The sequence below is a fragment of the Octopus sinensis genome, linkage group LG6 (genome assembly GCF_006345805.1).
Source record: "Octopus sinensis linkage group LG6, ASM634580v1, whole genome shotgun sequence".
NCBI lineage: Eukaryota > Metazoa > Mollusca > Cephalopoda > Octopoda > Octopodidae > Octopus > Octopus sinensis.
In genome coordinates this window covers 50,035,822-50,061,929 of record NC_043002.1, presented here as the reverse complement: position 1 = coordinate 50,061,929, position 26,108 = coordinate 50,035,822, and the positions used below count along the sequence as shown (strand labels likewise).

Below are 26,108 nucleotides of genomic sequence, written 5' to 3'. Positions count from 1 at the left end.
GCAATGGGGTTTTTCCGATTTTCGCCAACCAAATTTACACACAAGGCTTTGGCCATCCCAGGATGATAGAAGAAGTGATTTGCCCAAAGCATCATGAAGTAGAACTGAACCGGGAACCATATGGTTGGGAAGCACACTTCTTACCACACAGCCACACCTGCATCAATGACAACGTTAGAATACTAAATCTCCAGGAAATGACACAGGTACAAATCAAGTTTTAGTTGAAGTTAAAAGCAAGTTGTTAAAATTGTCTGGTTACATCAAGTTTCCAACTTGTATACAGGTATGTTTATGTATATGTCTTATAGTCTTTTCCATGTTTCAGTCATTTTGATTGCAGCCATGCTGCAGCACTGCCTTAAGAGGCTTTTTAGTCAAAGAAATTGACTCCAGGACTAATTCTTTGTAAGCCTAGTACTTATTCTATCGGTCTCTTTTGCCGAACCGGCAAAAGTTACGGGGACGTAAACATAAACTTCAGTCATCAAGTGATGGTAGGAGGGACAAACACAGACACAAAGACATACACACACAAATATATATACATATATATATATATATACACACACAATAGGCTTCTTTCAGTTTCCATCAACCAAATCTACTCACAAGGCTTTGATCAGCCTGAGGCTATAGTAGAAGATACTTGCCCAAGGTGCCACACAGTGGGACTGAACCCAGAACCATGTGGTTGGGAAGCAAGCTTCTTACCACAGAGAAAGAGAGAGAGAAATAATGACAACTATATATTTTGATAATTAAATGTGTTGACTTTCATAAGCACACTCACCCACATATATCTACACACGCGCATGCACTCATACACACACACACACACACACACACAGGTAGAGGCAAATTTATGCATGTGTACATGTGTATTTGTGCATGCGTGCATGTGTACTCGCATATTTCTAGACAGGACAATTGTCCTATATGAGGCGCATGTATTATACATGAAATAGTGAACGAGTGTGAGTAGGTGTGTCCGTATGCGTGTGAGTGTGTGTGTGTGTTTATAGGTGCATCTGTGTCTGCATGCGTGTGATAACAGTAAGTGACAAGTTGACACGGAATGTTCGATAATTATCGCCGTCATTAATTAAATAGTTGTCAGCACATCGCGGTGGACAGCACAACAAAATCATAATTAGCTAACTATTTTGACATCCATAATAACAAACAAGAAAATTATTGTTTAAGTCTTTTTTTTTTGTTTTGTTTCGGTTTTTTTTTTTTTTTTGCCTTTTTGTTTTTAAATATCAGAAGAAAAGGTAGAATGAAAAGGTGTGGCAATGAGATGCTGTATCACAACAACAATACCTAGTATCACAACACCTACTGCCACTTCTACAGCAACAATAACCACTACAACAGAAAATAATGTTTGGTCTGAGATTAACACTGACTTTTAATAGTAATTTATCAAGCAGGCACTCATCCATCCATCCATTCATTCATTCATTCACTCACTCACACATTCCTTTATTCTTATTCTTATTTATTTACAGGATTCAGAATAAGTTGTTGGTTATTGCTCTCACAGGTTACGTTAGTGTAAATGACCCCTGATCAAGCAAACGTATGGTGAAAGGTCAACCCACGTGACCTGTGATCAAGCAGACGTATGATAAACGGTCAGCTCATATTGATTCATCACACAGAGATTTCATCAGAGGCTTGGATTTAGCCAAAGTGTCAAAGTGATAGTCCCGTAACCCAGAGGTCTGTAGATTGATTCAAGATAGAACCCTGATCAAACAATGCTATGATCAAAAAACATTAAATGTCCTAACTTCTTTGAAGAAGACAGGGTGCAATTCTAAATATTTTGTAGCAATTCTGAGTTTCATTTTACTGTATGATCATTTATAACAAGGAGTATGAGATGCAAGAGTTTTAATGTTTAAGCATTTGTGCTATTGAAAGAGACAAGATGATGCCTGTTCTCAGATTCAGTGTTTCTCAACTTGCATGTGGATCACACCTGTACATGGATCATACCTGCATGTGGATCACACCTGCAAGTGGACAGTCAAGAAGAAATGAAATGTGGTAGCAGTTGTGTAGGAGTATGTGCAGTCAGAAATGATGACAAGTAGATTGTCAATATACTTTGAGCGTAGGAGATATAACCAAACCTTGGTGTACACCAATGTTTAAAAATGGGGGTCAGAGAAATCTTCACCAGCACACTTTATGACAAGAAAGCATCCAATCCAGAAAATAAGAGATAGACATAGACCATATGTAGGTAATTTAGCTAGGACTCAGCCAAAAGCTTTGTGGATTATAAGGGCATTAAAATAGCTTTTTCTCAAAGGTGAGGGATTATTGGAAAGTGACAAAGCAGACCTAGGTAGACCTGGGCACTACAAAAGCCATACTGGTGACTGAGAGAAAGAGAGGAAAGAAGAAGAAGAAGAAGAAGAGAGAGAAAGAGAGAAAACAAAGGTGATGAAGGAGAATATTGACAACAGTTACCATTTCATGAGTTGCCAAATGTCATCAGAAGTGTGTACAAAAAATTGGTAATTCACAGGGGTCAAAGTGATGGCTCTTTTTAGATACAGATACATTGTTATGAGCTTTGAAAAATACTGGAATAAAGACTCTTCCTGCATAGAGAGTGAAATGTTTGGGGATGATAGGCGAAAGCTCTGGTATGCACTATCTGATGATGACGTAAGGAATAGCATTGAGATCAGTTATTTTCATGGGTTGTGGAGGATTATCAATGTAGTCTATACTTCAGAGCTATGTGAATGTAGTAGTTGCACACAGTGTGGAACAATGAAAGCTTTGGATGAGTTTTGATGAGTGTAAGAAGTGTAGAAATGAGAAGGCTTTTCTCAACAGATGGCCTTCTTGTTGAGCCATCTCAAGTGTGAAGAAACCAGAATCGGCTGCTGCCTAATTACCTCTAGTACTGGAAATTTTCGGCCTTGCGACTATACGGATTCAAAGTAAAAGGAAGGTGACATTTGAATAGTCGTGTCTTTAAACTCTTTTAATGCCATCTTGCCCAGAACTGCTTCTGGTGATATGTCTATCATATAAACTTCCTGTTTTAAAGAGATCTAAATTGAATCTCTCCATCAAAATGTCGTGATTATTTATGTATTAAGCACCAACTTAATAAGGACAAAAATAATTTTGCTAAGATTTTTCACTGCTTTCAAAATTAACTGAAACAAAAGCAGTGTATTTTAAGGTTTAAAGAAGGCACTTATTGCTTAAACAAGACTTTAAGGCTTAAACAAGACACTTAAACAAGAAAGACTTAACCCTTTCATTACCAACCCGGCTCTGAGTACCAACCTGGCTCTGAGTACAAATGTCTTGTTTTCATAAGTTTTGAATTAAAATCTTCCACCAAACCTTAGTTACAATTTATGTTCCTAACACTAGCTGAATGATCACTAAGTTATTTTACTAAATTCTTTGTTATATTTAAAGTAATTGAAAGAAACACAGAGCGTCTCAAAATAAATACAGTAACAAAAGGGTTAAACAAGATACTTATTGCTAATTTTTTGGAAGGTATTGATATGTTGAATGAATGAACTGCTACATACTACTAGTACTTACTACTAATCAATGCAAAAATTAAGATATTAAACCAAACAGATACAACTTGTACAGATATGTTTAGTGAAACAGTGCCTGGCAGAGTGCAAACAGAATATAGTTTAAAATTGGCAGAGGCAACCTTTTTCGATAAGTAGGTTGCATGAGACAGACAGGCCACATCACCAGACAGGCCACATCATCATTTAACATTTATTTTCTTTGCTGGCATTGGCTGGATAGTTTCACAGGAGCTAACAAGCCAGAGGAATGCATCATGTTCCACTGTCTCATTTGGAATGCTTTTTACAGCTGGATGCCCATCATAATGCCAGTGGACAACTGAAAAAGGTAATTTTTTTCTTTTACCTGTGTCCATTCAGAAAGTCTCACAGAACACAGTTTGCCCATGACTAGTTCAAGATTAGACACAAGTTTGGTGTACCCATGGTGCATGGCCCATGGTCATAAATATTTGATTTGTTATCTCCATACTAATATGTCAGTATATGTGGCAATGTCTGAAGCTATTAGACAACATTATTAGTGGTGACAACAACAACGAAAGCAACAACTAATACTAATACTATTATTAATTTAAGCAATCCCCAGAAGAAAGATAAACAGTATTAGCTCAGATGGAATTTAAACTGCCAAATTAGAGAAGCAAACCAAATAACAGAACAAAAAAAAAAAAAATGAAAGCGTGAATGGTAATGTTAGCTCTGATATAATTTCAACAAAGAAACTAGTTAAAGTGACTTAACAAGGAAGAATAACTTACTTAACTCAAAATGTAATACAAAATGAAATGGTCCCAAAAGAGAGAATGGCAATGTTAACTCTGCAGTTCTTTCAACTAAGAAACTAGTGGAGTGATTTCCAAAAGGAAGAACACTGAAGTTTAACTATGGTGTAATTTAAAGTTCTCTCTTGCCTTAGCTAACATCATTACCATATCTTTTATCTTCTACTTGTTTCAGTCATTAGACTGTAACCAAGCTGGGGCACCACCTCAAAGAACTTTTAGTTGAATGTATTCAGCCCAGTATTTATTTTTTTTAAAGCCTGGTACATATTCTATCGGTGTCTTTTGCCAGACCGCTAAGTTACAGGGACCATAAACACACCAGCACCAGTTGTCAAGCAGGTGGGTGGGGAGACAAGCACAGACACAAAGACACACACAAACACACATAAACAACGGGCTTCTTTCAGTTTACGTCTACCAAATCCACTCACGAGGCTTCGGTTGGCCCAAGACTATAGGGGAAGCCATTTGCCCAGGGTACCACACAGTGAGACTGAACCACGAACAATGTGGTTAGGAAGCAAGCTTCTTACCACACGGCCACGCCTATCACTAATTTATCAGACAGAATCTTTGTACCTCAGGATATTAACATTCAAATCCACTTTCAAAGCTAAATTTAGCAATTCATTTGATTAAAGTCAACAAATTAAGTACATGAATGACAAGGAAAAAAAAAAGTGTGCGTGTGTGTGTGAGTTCGGGGCAGGGAGAGAAAGACAAAATATGGATATCCCTGTCCCCTCAAGGGGATTTACTGACTTATACTCCCCACTGCCAACCTTTCCTTTTTTTTATTTTTTTGAAAAATAGTAAAATGAAGATTGCCTCTTGCCTAAAGAAATCATATCACCAGCAAAATACTTCTAGACTAGATGCTTTTATACTCTGCCAGGGTGCCACAAAGTAGTAGTAGTAACAACAACAATAATAATAATAATGTTAATAATGATAATAATAATACCAATAACAATAATAATAATCCCAAAGTAAGACACATCACCTTCCATTCCGTCATGATCAGCTTTTGCACAACAATTGGACAAATGCCCATGTTACCATTCCCAGCCACCTCATCTTCTTCCACTTAAATATACAGTTGGTTTTTTTTTTTGGGGGGGGGGGGTGGTCGTTTTGTTTTCTTGTGTTTATTTGATTTTTTTTCATTTTCTTTCTTTAAATGGCATATAATTAATTAGAGTAGAAAGAACAAATATCAGAGAAATGAAAAATTAAAAAAAATTTTTTTTCATCACCACCACCACACTCCCCAAGCCACCCCTGCCTTACTATTCATTAAAAACGAAATACAAGAGAACCAAAACCACACACACACACACACACACACAAATCAATTCCTGTGAATATCAGTGATTGTGTAAGCAAGCAAGCACACACACACACACACACACACACACAGCCTAATAGTAACACCATCTCATTCTTTCACTCTCAGTCAGGGTCAGGTTTGTTTCACTATCACCATCATTGGTGCCATCACAGACACAACTTGCTGCTACTCACAGAAACACATGCATATACAAACATACACACACATGCACACATACACACACACACTCTACTGATTAATTATATGGCTGTTGCTTTCGGACCAATCAACTATGAACTCTAAATTCATGAATCTTGTTTGTCAAACAATCCACCGACACATTTTCTATCAGTCATTGTTGACAGTGTTTAAACAGAACAGGATTTCTACAGCACTCTTCTCCTTCCCCAACTCAGCTTCTAAAAATTTCTCACTCACTCATTCACTCACAAACAATGAACCTCTCTCTCTCTCTCTCTCTCTCTCATGCACACAAGGCTTAACTATTATTTCTCACCTTCTCTAGATCACCAATCCTTTACAAACACATTTATATAATCACACAAATATACACACACAATCTGTGTGTCTGTCTGACTTTCTCTCTCTGACTCTTTACACACACACACACACAAACACACATATATATATATGCGCGCACACAAACACACACACACATACACCACACACGGAAGATAAATACATGTATTGTTTATTTTTACACTGAGCTATAATACAATCAATTTTACACTGAATTGAAAGATTACTCAATACTTCTTGAAAAGCAAAATTTATTATCCTTTAAGAAGAATGGTGTTGACAGTGACTGAAGTTTTGGCCTAATGAAGGCAAAGCAGGCTGAAACTTTGAAGTAACTGTAGACAGAAACGAAACTTGAAATAGCAAAACAGGGCCTCCAATGCACAAGAAAATTGCGTGTGTGTGTGTGTGTGTGGCAAGCAGTTTGCTTACCAACCACATGGTTCCAGGTTCAGTACCACTACAATGCACCTCGGGCACATGTCTTCTACTATAGTCTCAGGCTGATCAAATCTTTGTGAATGGATTTGATAGATGGAAACTGAAAGAATCCCATCATATATATATATATATATATATATATATATATAATATATATATATATATATATATATGTATATATTTATGTGTGTGCGTGTCTGTGTTTGTCCCCCCTGCCATCACTTGATAACCAATGTTGGTGTGTTTATGTCCCTGAAACTTAGCAATTCGGCAAAAGAGACCGTTAGAATAAGTACAAGGCTTACAAAGAATAAGTCCTGGAGATCATTTCTTTGACTAAAGGCTGTGCTCCAGCATGGCCACAGACAAACAACTGAAACAAGTAAAAGAATATATATATATATATACATACATATATATAGCTGTGTAGTAAGAAGCTTGCTTCCCAACTACATGGTTCTGGGTTCATTCCCACCGAAAGGCACTTTTAGCAAGTGTCTTCTACTGGAGCTTCAGGGCAATCACAGCCTTGTGGAGTAGATTTGGTAGACAGAAACAGAAAGAAGTTTGTCATGTTTGTGTATGTGTATGTCCTACCACTGCGTGACAACTGGTGTTGGTATATTTACATCATTACACATTTACTACAGTAGTCCTTCAGTTTTTCTTAGCCATGAGAATGAACTCAGAAGGTTGAGCCGCCAACCAGGACTTTTGTGATACCCTTAAAGCCAGGAACTTTTCGCCACCTCTTCATGTCTTTCTATCTATCTATCTATCCGTCCGTCCATACATTTAAAAACACACACACATTACACACAAAGCCCTTTAGATTTTGTCCCAATTATCTTGATTACTTATTTGCTGACAAATCAGTTTAATTAGAACCCTAAAGCCCTTTACAATTGCATTTATTAAAGGATCAATTACACCAGTGCAACAACTACCCAACTTACCCACACTACCTTTTTAGCAAGGATTAGTGAGGGGGGTCTCTGTTTTTCCCCCACTCTCTTCCACTTCATATTAGTGGGGGTTTTGTTTTGGCAGGGGAGTGAATAGCTGGAACTTTATTAAATTTTAATAATTTTTTTCTTAAGCTTTAAAGATTTGTGCATGTATTATTTTCAATTTTGATTTTCATTCATTGCCCTTCAGCCAAAACGAAGGATGAGGAGGAGACGTTGTACACGAACATGTGTCCATGTGTATGTGTGTGCGCGTGTGTATCTTTCCACACAGAATAGCTTTCATTTGTAATTTGTTATTTGAGCTATCCACATGACCTGTTTTGTTTTTGTTTGGATTGTTTGTTTTGTTTTTTTTTTACTTTGGTTATTTAATGTTTGTTGTTGTAGTTCACTTTTACTTAGCATTGCTGGTGCTTCATTAGTGTTGACGTCTTGTCAACAACATTTCACAGGGATTATACACTGGCACATGTGAGGAGACACAGACACATAGACTCAGTTTTGCTGCTGCTGGTGGTGTTGTAGTTCTTTAACTAGTGATTGGCCCTGATTGAAGTGACCTCTGTGTATGTGTATGTGTGTGTGTGTATCAACGTCATCATCGTCATTTGATGCTCCTTTATCCATGCTGGCATGGGTTGGATGGTTTGCCAAGAACAGACAAGCATGGTTTCTACAGTCAATGCCCTTCCTAATGCCAGACACTGAACAGGGTATACTGGGTGCTATTTACATGGCACCAGCACCAGTGAGGTCACCAAGTACCCACAAGACAAGACTCCTCAGCTAAGCAGGGTATACACTGGAGATGAAACATCATCACCATCATCCTTTGACAAAGTTGAGCAACCAATTCCACACAGTCAGGATTCACAGTACAGGCTGCACTATTCATCTTTTCACTCAATGAAAGCGTGACCCATGAAACCTATGTTTGGATGAATTTTCTTAATCACTATCTTACCCTTATACGTAAATCTGTCACAAGGTTATTCATTTACACATGAGTCAACTGGAGCAACACAAAATAAGGTGTTTTGCTAAAGAACACAATGCACAAGTCTGGAAATCAAAACCATCATCTTGTGATTGGGAGTTCAATACCCTAAGCATTAGGTAATATGCCTTCACTATATATATATCATCATCATCATCGTTTAACGTCCGCTTTCCATGCTAGCATGGGTTGGACGATTTTGACTGAGGGCTGGCGAACCAGATGGCTGCACCAGGCTCCAATCTAGATTTATTGAAATAAAGTAGCTTGCTTACCAACCACATGGTTCCAGGTCTAGTCCCACTGTGTGACACCTTAGGCAAGTGTCTTCTACTATAGCCTCAGACCAACCCAAACCTTGTGAGTGGATTTGGTAGACTGAAACTGAAAGAAGCCCATCATATGTATGTGTGTGTGTGAGTGTGTGTGCATGTGTGGTATCTGTGTTTGTCCCCACCACCACCATCACTTGAGAACCCATGTTGGGCCACATCCCCATAACATAGCAGTTCAGCAAAAGGAACCCAATAGAATAAGTGCTGGGATCAATTTGTTCAACTAGAGGTGATGCTCCAGCATGGCTGCAGTCAAATGACTGAAACAAATAAAAGAATATATATATATCCTTTAAGTTGTTTACGGGAAATGTTTCTGAATATGCATATAAACGCTGTTATTTTATTATGCCGGCTACAGCCTAATGATACCAACAGGCAATAGCAGTTATTTTGCCTAGAGAAATGAACACATGAATCTTGGGAATATGGCCTATTTTCATAAGAAACATAAAATTTGTGGAAGTGTGCATAGCAAGGCATTGAAATATTTATAAATTCCATCCATGGAATTATTATTATTACTACTATATATATATATATATATATATATAATATATATATGTTCATTTAATGAACACTTTCCATCACTTCATATTTTGAAGTAATTTAAATCAGATTTCTTCAGCCTTTCACATCACATACTGATTTCATACAAGAGAATTTTCCCACTGACTGGGGTGTCATACACATAACAGAACCCAATAAAGTGCATAATATATAATTTGATTACTACATATATAAAAACAAGAGCACTCAGAGAGTGCAAACCTCTGTGGAAGCAACACCAACATCATCTCAATGATTAGCCAAAGATGATTTTTTTTAAATGAGAATATCTGAAATAAATTTGACTGCTCTCACAAAAGAGAATACTAAAAGTGAACCTGACTACTCTCAAGAATTAAGTAAAAAAAAGGGTAGGAAAAATAATCCAGAATCTTTGTTCAGTACCGGATCAATCCCAAAATCTAATCAGTTCATGCCAGTCATGAGGCCAAACATCCTTGAAAGTTTCATCCCAATCCATCCTGCGGTTCTTGAGATATCTTGTCCATGGACAAACAAACAAACATGACTGAAAACAATAACTCCACCTTCACTAAGGCAGAGGTAATAAAATAAAATGAAGAATCCATCTCATGTTAAAAAAGTCATAGAACACCTCACAGACTGCGATAGTCAATAAAATAGAAATATAATCAAAAAAATTATTATTTCTGTGTGGTCTGGTACCAAATGATCCACGACCCCTGAAATTTCATCTTAATTTATATTCTAAATACTAACTTAATAATCCTTTCTACCAATATGGACACAGGGCCTGAAATCTTATGGGGAAGGGGCAGTCAATTACCTCAACCCCAGTGCTTGACTGGTACTCATTTCAACAACCCTGATACAATGAAAGGCAGACCCCAAAATTTTCATCTTAATTTATATTCCAAACACCAACTTAATAATCCTTTTCTACTGATATAGTAGAGATAATTGATATAGACATAGGGCCTGAAATCTTATGGGGAAGGGTCAATCAATTACATCAACCCCAGTGCTCAACTGGTACACATTTCAATGACCTTGAAATGATGAAAGGCAAATTCAAACTTGGTGCATTTGAACTTAAAACATAAAGACAGAAAAAAAAAACTGTCACTAAGCAACAAAAGGGTTAAAAATACTTATAGTGTGTTTGAACTCACCACCAATAAGCCGACTAGCCAGCAGTCCTTTTAACTTATCCCCTTAGCTGTTTCACTGCCACAAAAGCATGTTACTATAGAGATATAATGAGGATGTAAATGAATGCTACCCAACAGATATATTTAAAAATTCTTAAATACATGCTTATGAAGAGCATGAAAAAGAAAAAAAAAAAAAAAAAGGCAAAGCACAAAATGAATTTCAAAGAAAATTAAAAATTTGATGAAGATTTCTTATAACAACCATCTTACTTTTTGAAATTTTTTTTTTTTTTCTTTTTTACACAAATCTTCAACCATGTTTTTTGTTTCGTTTTACTGTTTATTTAAGTATTTTATTTTATTTTATTTATTTTAGTAATTTATTATTTTTTTAAATAAATTTCCAGTTATAAGAATAGTTGAACCTCTAACCTATCAGACTAAATGTCAGTCATAGAGAGAAAGCAAGAAGAAGAAGAAGAAAAAAAACATGAATGCAAAGAGCGTATAGACATAGTAGAGAATGTGTGTGTATCTGGTGCAGGATGGAGAGAGAAAGAGAGAGAGAGGAGGCAGAAAGAGAGAAAATGCCATTGGAGTGAACCATCAAGCAAAACAGAAGAGTGTGACATATTTATGCTGCTGGTAAAAATTTATTTTATTGGATAACCACTTAACTAGAAACACTTCGAGACATGGACTACTGCTTAGTTATGTGGATTTATAGAGGAGGGTTATTTCTGTTATTTATTTATTTATTTCGCTGTTGTTTTTGTTGTTGGCTGTTATGGTTGTCTTTTTGTTTCAATTTTTTTCTTTTATCTTTTTCTGATTGTCGGGAGTTTTTATTTTTTTTTTGTTTTGTTTTCCATTTATTTGTTTATTTTTATTTATTTTTTTTTTTGTTTTGCTTTACTCGTTCTTATTTGAACAACAGAGATATCACAATAGAGTTGGCTAATTGGTTATCTGGTTACATTCAAATAGGCTAAACTGATTAGGTTTTTGCCTCATTTGTTGTCGCGCGCAGCAGTGGCAGAGATGGTGGTGGAGGCGGGGGGTGCATGAGAGGCAAATGTGGTCAACTGCCAACAAAATCATCATTATCATCATCGACATCGTCGTCATTGTTTAATGTCCACTTTTTCCATGCTTGCTTGGACCAGGCAGGAATTTGTCGAGACAGATTTTCTACAGCCTGATGCCCCACCTGATGCCAATCGTCACCTGTTTCCAGGTAAGCTTAACATTTCCCATCATCAAAGATGTTTTCCCACAGAAGACTGGAAACAAACAACATCACTTGTATGTATGATGGCAATGCACATTTACAATTGTCACTGAACTGTCACTTCAAGAGTAGACACACATACTTGCATACAATTATATGGAGGGCTTCTTTCAGTTTCCACCCACCAAATCCAGTCAGAAAACTTCGTTCAGCCTGAGGCTACGCTACAGTAGAAGATATTTGCCCAATGTGCCATGCAGTGCCCAAACAACATAGCTGGGAAGCCTCTTTTAACCATACAGTCATATATATTCCATCTTTTACTTGTTTCAGTCATTTGACTGTGGCTATGCTGGGGCACTACCTTGAAGGGTTTTAGTCAAACAAATCAACTCAAGGACTTCTTTTATATTTTTCCAAAGCCTAGTAATTATTCTAGCAGTCTCTTTTGCTGAACTACTAAGTTATGGGGATGTAAACACACCAACACCTGTAGTCAAATACTGGTGAGATAAGAAGATACAAAGACACATACACAAACACACACACATGATGGGCTTCTTTCATTTTCTGTCTGCCAAAGTCCATGCACAAGGCTTTAGTTGGCTCAAGGCTCTAGTAGAAGACACTTACCCAAGGTGTCACACGGTGAAACTGAACTCAGAAACATGTAGTTTGGGAGGCAAGTTTCTTCCCACACAACCACACCTACACTAAGTTCAAGTCCTGAGCATTTTATTTTTTATTTTCCCTCTTTTTTGAAATTAAACATAATCAATTCTGCCAAAGGCAAAGTTGACTTCAGCATGATTTGAACTCAGAATGTAAAGTACTAGAACAAATACTGCAAAGCAATTAGGGCCTATGCTCTAACAATTCAGCCACTACCACCCAGTAATAGGAAGTGTTATCATGTACATGTTTTGTCTTGCTATAAAAGATAGGTTACAACAAACATTCTGCTCAATACCACAGATCTGCTTGTCAGTTGCTTGACCTTAAGCAATTGAGCATGTCCTTTGGTGGCTGACAATATATGGATCTCTGATCATGAGCAGAAATAGTGGAGGAGCATCATTGCCATGTGTTGAAAGGAATTCTTTGGGGTTTGAATAATTCACCCCTGGAAACATGGGTGTTTCATTCAACATCCATAAACACTCTTATTCAGGTACCTTTTGAGCAGGATGGGCTACTCGACCTGAAGAAAATTCTAACTGGGCTCCACCTACAAGATCATATGCTGTTTATTTTGATATGAGATTACCATGTCGCGCACACATGGTTGTGATGCATGAGCCTGGTGTACCCTTATCAGACAGGTAGTCATGATGGGTATATTGGGCTTCGTATATTTTTACCCCAGTGTCACTTTGATGGCATGCACTGCTCTCTCACTCAATAATATAGTTGTTGTGTACTCCTTTAACAAATAGTAAAGAAGAAAGGTGAAAAAATAGATATATACAAACCTCTTAAGTACAAAACAGCTCAGCATGGAAAATGAAGAAGGTGAAGATAGTACCAATTACTATTGTGGCCTTGAGGCTCTAGTAGAAGGCATCAAGAGGAATATAAAGGAAATTGGAATATCAGAAGTCATCAAGAGGAATATAAAGGAAATTGGAATAGCGTGCCCGGTAGAACTATTGCAAAAGGTCTGCCTTCTTGGCACAACCAGAATAATCAGAAAAGTATTAGATAGTTAAAAGAACAGATAACATGGTACTGTAGGCTGCAGGCAGGAAGCCTGCTTCGTATGTAAGACTAAAAAAGTTACAACAAAACCTGAGATAAAAAGAATAATAATAATAATGAAGGTTTTTAAATTTTGGCACAAGGCTAGCAGTTTTAGGGAAAGGGAGTTGATGATATCGACCCTAGTACTTGACTGTTAAGTACCGCAGTACTTAATGCAATCAACCCCCAAAAGCAAAGTTTATTTCAGCGGAATTTGAACTCAGAAAGTAAAGCAGTAGAACAAATACTGCAAGGCATTTGACTTTATGCTCTCTAACAATTCTGCCACTACATTCCAACAACAATAATATAAGAAGAAGAAGAATGATGATGATGATAACAACAACAGCTTGACAATAGCAATATGAGGTGACAACACTGTACAACGTGGGCACTGCACACTGTCAAGGAGTAATTTCCAGCAGACCTGACAGTCACACAAGACCATCAATACAAAACATGCTCCATGATTGATGATATGTCATGTATCATAAGCAGGAACATTAATCAAAGAGTCAGAGAAAACAATTGAAATATAAAGAAATTTCGGATAGAGATTGCAACAATATAACTTGGCTTGTATTGTTTGTTATACAGGAGTAATGAATACAACTGGTCGAGAATTAAGAGGCAGAACTAGTTCGCAGAATCATTTTAAGGAGATGCAACAGAAGCAACTGGACCACAGTGTTGCTAAAAGAAGTAATGCATGCAACTGTTCAATAACGAATGCCAGTGCCACCACTGCCACCATTACCACTGTAATGTCCACTTTTTTCATGCTTGCATGGGTGAGACAGAATTTGTTGAAGCATATTTTCTACAGCTGAATGCCCCTCCTTGTTGCCAACCCACATGAGTTTTCCAAGTAAGTTAATATTTCACTATGACCAGACATGCTTTCATGGGACTGGCTGTGTGGTAAGTAGCTTGCTAACCAACCACATGGTTCCGAGTTCAGTCCCACTGCGTGGCATCTTGGGCAAGTGTCTTCTGCTATAGCCCTGGGCCGACCAATGCCTTGTGAGTGGATTTGGTAGACGGAAACTGAAAGAAGCCTGTCATATATATGTATATATATATATATGTGTGTGTGTGTGTGTGTTTGTGTGTCTCTGTTTGTCCCCCTAACATTGCTTGACAACCGATGCTGGTGTGTTTACGTCCCCGTCACTTAGCGGTACGGCAAAAGAGACTGATAGAATAAGTACTGGGCTTACAAAGAATAAGTCCCGGGGTCAATTTGCTCGACTAAAGGTGGTGCTCCAGCATGGCCGCAATCGAATGACTGAAACAAGTAAAAGAGTAAAGAGAGAGAGAACTACACCTCTTGAACAACAGTGATATTCATTTACAAGTATCAAGTGAGATCAAGATAAGGAGACACAAATATGCACATGTGTAAATGGCATTTCGTTAATTACAACAATGAGGGTTCCAATTGACTCAATCAACAGAACAGCCTGCTTGTTAAATAAACATGAAAGCGGCCAAGCACTCCAAAGACATGCATACCTTTAACATAGTTGCCAAGGAGATGCAGTATGACATGTATGAATGTGATAAGGCCGGTCCTTTGAAATACAAGTACTACTCATTCTTGCCAGTTGAGTGGACAGGTGGTATGTGAAATAAAGTGTCTTGTTCAAGAACACAATGTAATATTGAGAATTGAGCTCACAATCTTATGATTGTAAGGAGAATACCCTAGCAACTAAACCACACAGCTTCACATCTGTACATCATCATCATCGTTTAACGTCCGTTTTCCATGCTAGCATGGGTTGGACAGTTCAACTGGGGTCTGGGAAGCCAGAAGGCTGCGCCAGGCCCAGTCTGATCTGGCAGTGTTTCTACGGCTGGATGCCCTTCCTAACGCCAACCACTCCGTGAGTGTAGTGGGTGCTTTTTACGTGCCACCCGCACAGGTGCCAGACGAGGCTGGCAAACGGCCACGGTCGGATGGTGCTTTTTATGTGCCAAATAACAGATATTTTTCGGTTTCCATCTACCAAATCTACTTATAAAAATGTGGAGAGTCCAGGACTTACAGAAGACTTTTGCCCTATGTGTCACACAGAAGGACTGAACCCACAATCATGTGACGATGATGCAAACTTCTTTACTACACAGCTATACCTGCATCTATTGACAACTGGTCACAGGTATAAGAAAGCTTTCTAAAGTCATAATGAGCAATGGATGCAACTGTTTCAAAAGGAGCTATGGGCACTACTGGTTTGAATGGTTATTAGAGCACCGGAAGCAATAATCAAGAATATAATAATCCTTTCTTATTATAGACACGAAGTTTGAGGGAGTGGGCAAGTCAGTTGCATCAACCCCAGTGCTCAACTGCTACTTATTTTATCAACCCCAAAAGGATGAAACATAAAGTCAAACTCACAAGAATCTGAAGTCAGAATGTTAAAATACATGAAATGCTGCTTAGCATTTTGTTTGGAATGCTCACAGGCATACATACATATAAACATGCACCAACCATATTTTAACATAAGGAACCCTTTTTTGTCAGATATTAGGTTTAAAAAAATACGGGAGTTTCTTATACATGGATAGTATTATAACCCCTTGCAAGACTTTTTTTCCAAATTTTAAGCCAAAGAAATTATGAGGTCACTTATACACATTAAAATATGGTGTGTGTGTGTGTGTGTGTATATATAAATATATATATATATATATATATATATATATACACACACATACACCTTTATACATATAAACATACACAAATATATATATATATGTTTATACTTCTATTAATAATAACTTATTAACAATAATAATAATAATTAATTCTTTTTTATTGGCCACAAGGGCTGACACGCATGATTACATAAAGGGACAAGACAGGACGAAAGGTTACAAAGGGTTTTGCCGTTTTTTAAAAACATCGAGTAAAAATCTTTATAACAACTTATAAAATTCAACAATGAAAAACTCCCAAAAGGGGGAGACGTTTCGAAAGGTTCCTGGTGGAAAAAACCCTACAAAAGCCAACGGGAGCCTGGTCTAAAAAGGGGGTGTAGAGAGTCCCCTTTTTTTCTCCTTTTACATTACCTTTTTGAAATCACAGGCGAAACCTGAGAACTGGTTCATTTATACAGGCCAGTCTCGCACAATTCACCCACCTTTCATAAAACTTGCTATTGGACAGCACTTTCCTCTCTAACCTCATCTTCCTTTTCAAGTGAAACTTGAAAAAGTTGATGAGGCCTTGACCAAAGAGGAAAGTGTCTGTCTTTAGCCCTTTCAAACGAGTCCACCACACGACCTCTTTCGCCACAGCCACTAGGCACAAGAAAACGGCCTCGCCCTCCTTGTTAAAGGAGGTCGGCGGGGCAATCTTCACTATGGATTCGGCCGATAGTCGGATCCGTCCTACACGTGACAGTAGCTGTTCGACATAAACCCATATTTCAGCAATACTTGGGCACTGGACGAGTGCGTGCAGAACGGTTTCGTCGTCCTGGCAACACCTCGGGCAGGCCCAGCTGACGGCACTTCCGTGCCGGTAGAGTTTATCTCGAACAGGCAGAGCCCCTCTGTAGCACTGCCAAGCGAGAGACCTCTGGAAATTATCCATCGGCCCCGGCCCGAAAGTCCTCCCGAACAGACCGCTCAGTTCGTCGTCTTCAACGCCTAGAGTTTCCCCGAGAACGTCGTCGCATTTTTCCTCCACTAACCCTCTATAGAACGCTAGAGTGGAGCTGTAACCGACCGCATTGACCGCCTGGCGGAGGGCGGAGAGGGCTTGACGGCACTCGAGGTGCCAAGCGCCCTTTCTCGGTCTACGTTTGATCCAGGTCTGCAGCTCCTTCAAAGAGACGAGCTGCGGAAAATCGCGTCTGACAAAAGACGACCACACCTGTTCACCGTCTAGGAAGCGCTTGAGATGCCGCAGCCTGAGCGCATGTCTGCGCAACAGCAACCACGGCATTCCAAGGCCTCCGTTCAGCGGTCGTTGACAGCAGATGGATCGCCTGACCAGTGGCACCTGACCCTTCCACAAAAAGTCGAAGAGCAGACGTACCAGCTTGGCCAACCAGCGGTCGGGACAAGGGACGACGGTCAAGCGGTAATAGATGACGGATGCGATGTACGCATTCGCCACCTCCGGTCGACCTTTCAGGGACAGCTTCCTCTCAGCCCATTTCTGGGTGAGACGTGCCACCCTGCTCGTCACCTCTTCCCAGTTCTTATCCACTGGAGGTCCGGACCGAACCAGACCCCGAGCAGTTTAACGGGTCCGTCTGTCCAGCGCCCTACGACACTGTTGGACGGCATGGGCTTGCCTCTCCAGGTGCCCAGTTGCAAGCCCACAGACTTTTCCGCGTTAATCTTTGCCCCTGTCACCGCTTCGTACTGGTTTAGCGTCTCGCCAATCAGGCCAATGTGCCTGTGGCTCGACACCACCACCACGGTGACGTCGTCGGCATAAGCAGACACGCTGTTTCCGCCTCCTAGATCGCGCGGGATACCCCTCAAAGCCTCCAACTTGCGCAGTAATGGCTCGAGAGTCAAAATGTACAAGAGGGAGGAGAGAGGGCATCCTTGGCGGACCGAACGCGAGATGTCGAACGGTTCCGAAAGGTGACCGTTCACCCGTATCACCGAGCAGATGTTGCTGTATAAAGCAGCGATCCACCCGCGGAAGACTGAACCGAAACCGGCTGCCCTGAGGACAGCTGCCAGGTACCGATGGTCGACCCTATCGAAGGCTTTACTCTGATCCAAATTGATCAAAGCCCCACCCGCGCCAGCGTCGTTACCCACCCTCTCTATGATGTAGCGCATGAGATGGAGGTTGTCGTGTATCGACCTGGTCGGCACGGCGCATGTCTGCGTCTTGCCGACCAGCTTGTCCACGACAAGCGCCAATCTCTTGGCTAGCACCTTGGCCAAAATCTTCAACTCTGCATTGAGCAGAGTGATGGGCCGGAAATTCCCTATAACGTCCCCCTTGTTTGGGTCCTTCTTTAGCAAAGCCACCACCCCTCGACAGACAAAAGCAGGAATTCTCCCGTTTTGCTGCCAGTTGCAGTAGACGTTTGCCAACAGGTCCGCAAACAAGTCTGGCATTGAAAAGTAAAGCTCGTAGGGCAGACCATCCAAACCCGGCGATCTACCTCTCGTGCAACTCTTCATCGCTTCCTGTACTTCCCAGGCAGATATCGGTCCTTCGCAGCACTCTGCCTCGCTTAATATAAAGTGTACAAAACATGCAACTTACCAGGCTATCCCTCAACTTAAGAACTGCATAAAAGTATCTTTCCTGGGAATCGATCACATACTTAGAAAAGATTCTGTTGGAAAGAGAAGAAAAGAATATATATTATATATATAAATATATATATATATATATATATACACACACACACACACACACACATACACACAAAAGTATAGGCTTTAAACCTGGAACGGGACTGAATAGTCATCTGACAGGTCATGGAAGGAAAGTCAGAAATAGCATCGACAACAAAGAAGCACAAGGAAAGGAAAATCATCTGTAAAGACGGAGCAATCACCATATATAAATATATATATACATATTTATACATACAAACATGCATAAATAAATATACATTTATACATACATATAAACATATATATATATATTTACGCATACATATAAACATATAGACATTTATACACATACATATTTACATCTATATATACACAAACATACATACATATTTACATTTATATATACACATATACCGCTTGGCTGGCCGGTTTGCGGAACACCTCCGAGATATTAGACTTGGCAGCGACACCCCAGTCTCGGACCATTTCATTTCAACAGGTCATTCATTACAACACCTGTCTGTGTTTGGATTGTCTTTGAACAGGGGCCATCCGAATCCCCACCTTCACTGTGAACAGGAATTAATCTTTTCTCTTCGCCCCTTTGCGCCACATGGGCTCAATTCCCCTCCCCTCTTCATCTGACTCTCCTCCTCTCTTCACTCGTACCCATCTTCTCACTTCATTATTACCCCCTCCATCCACACCACACCCCTACACATCCCAACATCCTGACACGTGTATATATATATTTTATATGCTATTAACCTGAAGAAATTACAGAGTGACATAGGGATCAAGAGTTTTGTGTAGTGACACATAAACTGGTTTCATGTTAATATTAATAAATTATACTAATTACATTACTTATATGATGTTAAAAGCCAGTTGGATAAGCGTCAATACATGAATCTCTTGGCCATTAAGTTACTGCTGTAACCTGTAACTTTCGACAATAAAAAAATACATAAACACAAGGGCGCATGCAAAACAATTATAATAGCACACACACATATATATATATATATATATATATGTATATATATATATGTATATATATATACATATATATGCATGCAGATGCTAGTAGCATTATGAGAATTCAGAGAATACACAAGATTCTGACAACTGTATAGAAAAACACAAATCAAAATTCTAAAATAACATTATTTCCCAGTATATTTTTTAAACCTTATAAATTACCATACATATATATCTAAATTCCTGTCACTTGTAGAGGTGGTTTCCCACCATTTACTGGCTGTCATGTAGATTTGGTTTTACCTTCCCCCACACCCCCACCTACTTCCTAATCCATACGGAGAATGTAATGACAAATGAAGAAAATAAGATAGCTTGCATGCTATCCTATTTCTGGGCCCCACCTGCAAGGTCATGTACTGTTTATCATGATATGAGGTCACTATGTTATGCACATATGGTTATATCCATATGCACATATGTTTATGTGCTTGGTTGTATCTTCATCACACAGGTAGTCATGATGGGTATATTGGGATTTATATATTTGTACCCCAGTGTCACTTTGATGGTGTGTGCTGCTCTCTCACTCAATCATGATAAATAATAATAATAATAATGGTTTCAAATTTTAGCACTAGACCAGCAAGTTCAGGGAGGGGTTAAATCGGTTACATCAACCCAGTGTTTAACTGGTACTTATTTCATCGACCTCAAAAAGACAACTATAACAATAATAATATATACACATACATATATACATCTATATATACACATACAAACATATTTACACCTACATATATACATACATGGCCCAGTGGTTAGGGCAGCGGACTCGCAGTCGTAGGATCGCAGTTTTGATTCCCAGACTGGGCGTTGTGAGTGTTTATTGAGCGAAAACACCTAAAGCTCCACGAGGCTCCAGCAGGGGGTGGTGGCGATCCCTGCTGTACTCTTTTGCCACAACTTTCTCTCACTCTTTCTTCTGTTGGCCTGCTCACTTAGCCAGCGGGGTGGCGTCATTTGAAGGCTAAAACAATGCGAAGCGCATTGTGACCAGCGATGTGTAGCAACATCTGATAGCCTGGTCGGTCACAGTGATCACAGTGATATACATACATATCTACATATATATATACATACATATTTACATCTATATATACACATATATACATACATATTTACATCTATATATACACATATATACATACATATTTACATCTATATATACGCATACATACATATTTACATCTATATATACACATACATACATAAATATTTACATCTAAGGTCTAGAGTGGAAGGACCTCAGAGTCAATCCAGCAAAAACCAAAGTCATCACAAGTAGGAAGACAGACAAACCACAAATCCCTTCAGGTAGATGGCCCTGCTCGATTTGTAGAAAAGGCATAAGTAGAAACTCCGAAGGTATACCCAGTGTAAGCTATGGAACATTAGAGGTGCAGCATTATCAAAGGAGGGCTAACTGGGAAGATAGTTTTTGTGTATGGCAAATGCTCAGAGGCAATAAACACTCAAAATGTACAGAAAGCAGCTTCCGTCACATTCCATGGGGGAAAATCTACAAGTAGTTGATAGCTTCCATTACCTAGGTGACCAAGTGAGTAGCGGGGGTGGATGCTCTGAAAGTGTGGCTGCTAAAGTAAGAATAGCCAGGGCAAAGTTTAGAGAGCTCCTACCTCTGTAGGTGATAAAGGCTCTTTCACTCAGAGTAAAAGGTAGACTGTATGACGCAAGTGTGCGAACAGCCATGCAACATGGCAGTGAAACATGGATTCATGGTGTACAACATCTAACAACTTAAATAAGGTTGTCAGTGGCATAGCCACCATAGACCACATCAGGTAAAAAACATTGAACTTTATCAAAGATTGTGTGCATTTAAACTACTGTAACTTTACCTCCTACATTTTTCAATGAAAGAAATTTTAAACGACTACCGTAAATCCTCGGGTATAATACGCATTTTTTTCCCTAAAATTTAAAGAATCATCAATAACTTGCAGTAAGCAACATTTATTAAAATAAAAGTATACAGAACACAGAATAACATGTAACAAAAACAATTTGCAAACATATTTACATTCCCATATAACAGTTAAGAACATCACTATTATTGCATTACGCATGCATGGAAGTGTTTGTTTGACTAGGTGCTGCTGGCGTAATTACGCACGAATTGTGCTTAATAGTTTAGTGCTAAATAGTTCATCTTGCTGTTTGTATTGGCAGTTTGCATCATTACAGTGGCAAACAATAGATACTTAATTAAATACCTGTATTAAATGTTTGAACTACTGTGGGTCTTTTACTAGGGTTTTTTATAAGCAGAAGTTAAACCTGTACATTAATCTCCAATAAAACATTTTATACATTAGATGCCCATAAAATGCCTTGTAGATCTTACTCAGCTATGTTTAAACTTGAAGTCATACCATATGCTGAAGAGCATGGAATAGGACCACAAGAAAATTTAATGTTGATGAAAGCGATGTCAGGTTATGGAGAAGAAATGAAGATGAAATTAAACAGATGCCAAAGATAAAGAAGGCAAGAAGGAGGGAAAAGCCAAACATCCTGAGCTTGAAAAAATTTTTCTTGAATGGGTAGAGGAAAGAAGACTTGGTGGAATAGCCATTAAAATACAGTACATTTGAGGCTACAGGCAAAACTCATTGCTAAAAAGATAAAACTTAATGAGTCAGAATTTAAAGCATCACTTGGCTGGGCCAGTAACTTAATGTCAAGGCATAAAGTCGTTCACTAAAGGTGGAAGGGTTCGCGCTCCCAACTTGACTTTGATGTGCAAATGGCTCGTGTATGCATGGAATGAACTTGATCCCCAGATTATTGTGAAAAGTTTTATCAAATGTTGTATGTCGTCTGCACTTGATGGTACTCAGGATGACGTTGTATGGAAAGATGAAATAAATGAAAGTGAATCTTCTGATGTTGATTATGAATCTGACGATGATGGAGATTTACACTACAATGATGCTGACATGTTTACGGAGGAATAAATGGAACAGTTATTTGACGCTGAAAGTGACGTTGAATTTGAAAGATTTTGCTTTTCTAACTGATAGTGATAAATATATAAAGGCAATTTACTTAATATTTATTTTTCACTGACGTTATTACTGTTATTTCTTTATTTTCTGCAAACAAAATGCACAAAAGAGCTACACGTTTGCATTATGTTATATATACAATAATAATAAAGGACGTTACTGTATACATTTTTACAAACCAAGGACATTATATAGACCTCCTTGACTCAAGTTAGAGAAGGGGTGCGTATTATACACAAGGTTTAAGTTTTTCAGAGGTACAGCCCCCTAAAAATCCCCTGCGTATTATACTCAAGGGTGGACTATACTCAAGAATTTACGGTATATCAAAATGCCAACTGCTCACAGAAACAAAGAGCAAATTTGAGACAAATTTCAAGAGAGCAGTGTTTTGAAAATTCAATTTCTATGTTTAGTATATGAATTCCTCACAACATTCACTTGTGGTCATATTCATATTGAATGCAACAAGAAGATCAGATGAGACAATGGTCAAGTAAACAGTGTAAATACAACAAGGAGTTAAGAAGTGCAAAGATTAGCACAAACTATCCAAATTCCTGAAACCCATTTCTTTGCAAGCAGAGGCCAAGAAGGAATAGTTTTGTAGAGAGGCAATCTATCACCAAAGGTTGATGAAAATTTAAGGGTTTTACTACATTAAAAAAAAAAAGTTGATTTCACATGGAATGACCCGTATGTGGGGAATGCATATATGTATGAATGTGTAAAATATACAAGTGTATAACTATGTGTGTGTGGGGGAGTTGCAATATGTGTGTTTATGTGTATATGCACACATGCACGCACTTGTATTTTAGTTTTATAAAAAAAATTATCAAGAATAAGATGTTTATAGTCAGAACGGATGGGAAAAGTCAGAATTCTTTCATTTTGTAATATGTCATCAAATCACAGGAAGGAAGGAGGGGAGAGGTGGTGAGAGAGAGGATATGAAAAGGGAAAGCAATAAGAATGAAAATAAAAGGGGGGAAAAAATCACAAGAGTTAAAAAAAAAAATAATAAGGAACTGCAACCAGAAATATGAAATAAGTATAACAATGATAATGACAATACCGAGAGCAACATAAAGTATATTTTTTGAAAGAGTCTCTCTTGAGTGTTGCAGATCGTATGCTGATTCAGGTGTGTGTGTGAAGACAGAGTGGAGAAAAAGGGAGAAGAGAAAGGTGCAGAGGAGAGAGAAAGGAAGAGATATGATGGTGGAAAAATTAGTCTAATTGAGACAGAAATTGTATGAATACATGTGGAGAGAGAGAGTGTGTGGTGGGGGATTAAATGAGTGCATTAATGTATAGAAAATAAATATGCATCTGGATGTGTATAAATGAGTGCATGCATACAAACGCATATATATATATACTTTCTTTCTCTCTCTTTCTCTTGTATTTTTTTTATTCTGGTTTCACCCACTGATTTCTAGTAATGCCGAAGTGCCACCATCATGGCTTTTTTTAGCCAATCGTAGCAACCTCAGAACACATTTCAGTCTATTAGGTATCTCATTATTGTATACTTCACTGACTAGTGAGAACTACCCTTGTGAATTACCACTGGTTTAGTTCAGCACACACACACAAACATATACATACATAAATGCTTAAATGTAAACATTTGGGACTAATGGGTATATGCCACTTAGTGTGTTGGGTAAAGCACATCCGCAGTTTAGGTTACCAGATGTCATCCACAGTTGGGATATATTTCCACTGGATCTACATCAGGAATTCCACAGTGTTAGTTGTACTGAATAAAGACTAATGCTAAATCTATCCTCCGCTTCCTTCATAAATGTTTATATATATGTGCCTATGTTCATTTCATTTGTTTTTTATGTCTGTTTTTCCATGCCAAATTTGGTAGACAAATATATCGACAGATTGCTTAACAGCTTTAGGTATGCAGGTACTTTGAAAATACCTCACGGAGTGATAACATGTTCTGCATAGTTGCAGGCCACACTCTGGCAAGGTATAGCATCTGTTCAGCCACCCTGCTAGGGATAGAGCAAAAACATGGCACTGCAGCATGGCTGATTGTGAAGAGGTAGCGGAGGAGCTCAACTGAGCCCATGGTGCTTCTTACATTGAGGCTGAGCAGAGGAATCCAAGAAGATCAAGACTCTATCAAGGAAATAACTGCAATCCATTCATAGGGGTAGTGTTTATGGTTCTGTAATCAGCTAATGAAAGATTCACTATGACTCAAGCTCCCAATCCAAATAATGGAATTGAACAGAGACAGAGAGCCATGGGAATCTGCAAAAGCAGCAAACAAAAAAAAAAGAGCTTTACAGCTGGATTCTCTTCCTCATGCTAGACCTCACCGCCTTTTATAGTTAAGGATCACCAATCTGACAGGAGTAAGACCAACACAAAGGAACATCATAACTTTCATATAAGCAAGTGCAGATGTAAATAACAGACACTTACATGTGCCTATATGCATGTAAATACATGGGAAGTGAACTTTTTAATAATGCCTGCATGTGGCTGTGTGGTAAGAAGCTTGCTTCCCAACCACAAGGTTCTAGGTTCAGTCCCACTGCATAGCACCTTGCGCAAGTGTCACCTATTATAGCCTCAGGCCAACCTCAGCCTTGTGAGAGAATTTGGTAGATGGAAACTAAAAGCAGCCTGTTGTACATATATGTATATATCTATGTGTGTAAATCTTTGTCTCTATGTTTGTCCCCTCATCACTGTTTGACAACTGGTGTTGGTGTGTTTACATCCCAGTAACTTAGCAGTTCAACAAAAGACACAGAATAAGTACTAGGCTTTAAATAAATAAGCCCTGGGGGTCAATTTGTTTCACTAAAACCCCTCATGGTGGTGCTCCAGCATTGCTGCAGTCAAATGTCTGAAACAAATAAAAGAATATATATATATATATATATATACAATAACTTCGGGCCAACCAAAGCCTTACGACTGGATTTGCTAGGCAGAAGCTAAAAGAAGACCGCTGTGTGTGTATTTGTGTTAGTTCCCCACCATCACTTGACAACTGATGTTGGTGTGTT

At 38.6% G+C, this 26,108-nt stretch overlaps 1 protein-coding gene across 2 annotated transcripts in view; it reads right to left on the bottom strand.

Moving 5' to 3' along the window:
• LOC115212984 (zinc finger protein 845-like) overlaps positions 1 to 26,108 on the bottom strand; it is a 335,566-nt gene that overhangs the window by 237,195 nt on the left and 72,263 nt on the right. For both annotated transcript variants that reach the window (XM_029781851.2, XM_036503885.1), the window contains exon 2: positions 18,912 to 18,984. The gene's annotated coding sequence lies outside the window, so the exon portion shown is untranslated. The remainder of the gene's footprint in view (positions 1 to 18,911; positions 18,985 to 26,108) is intronic.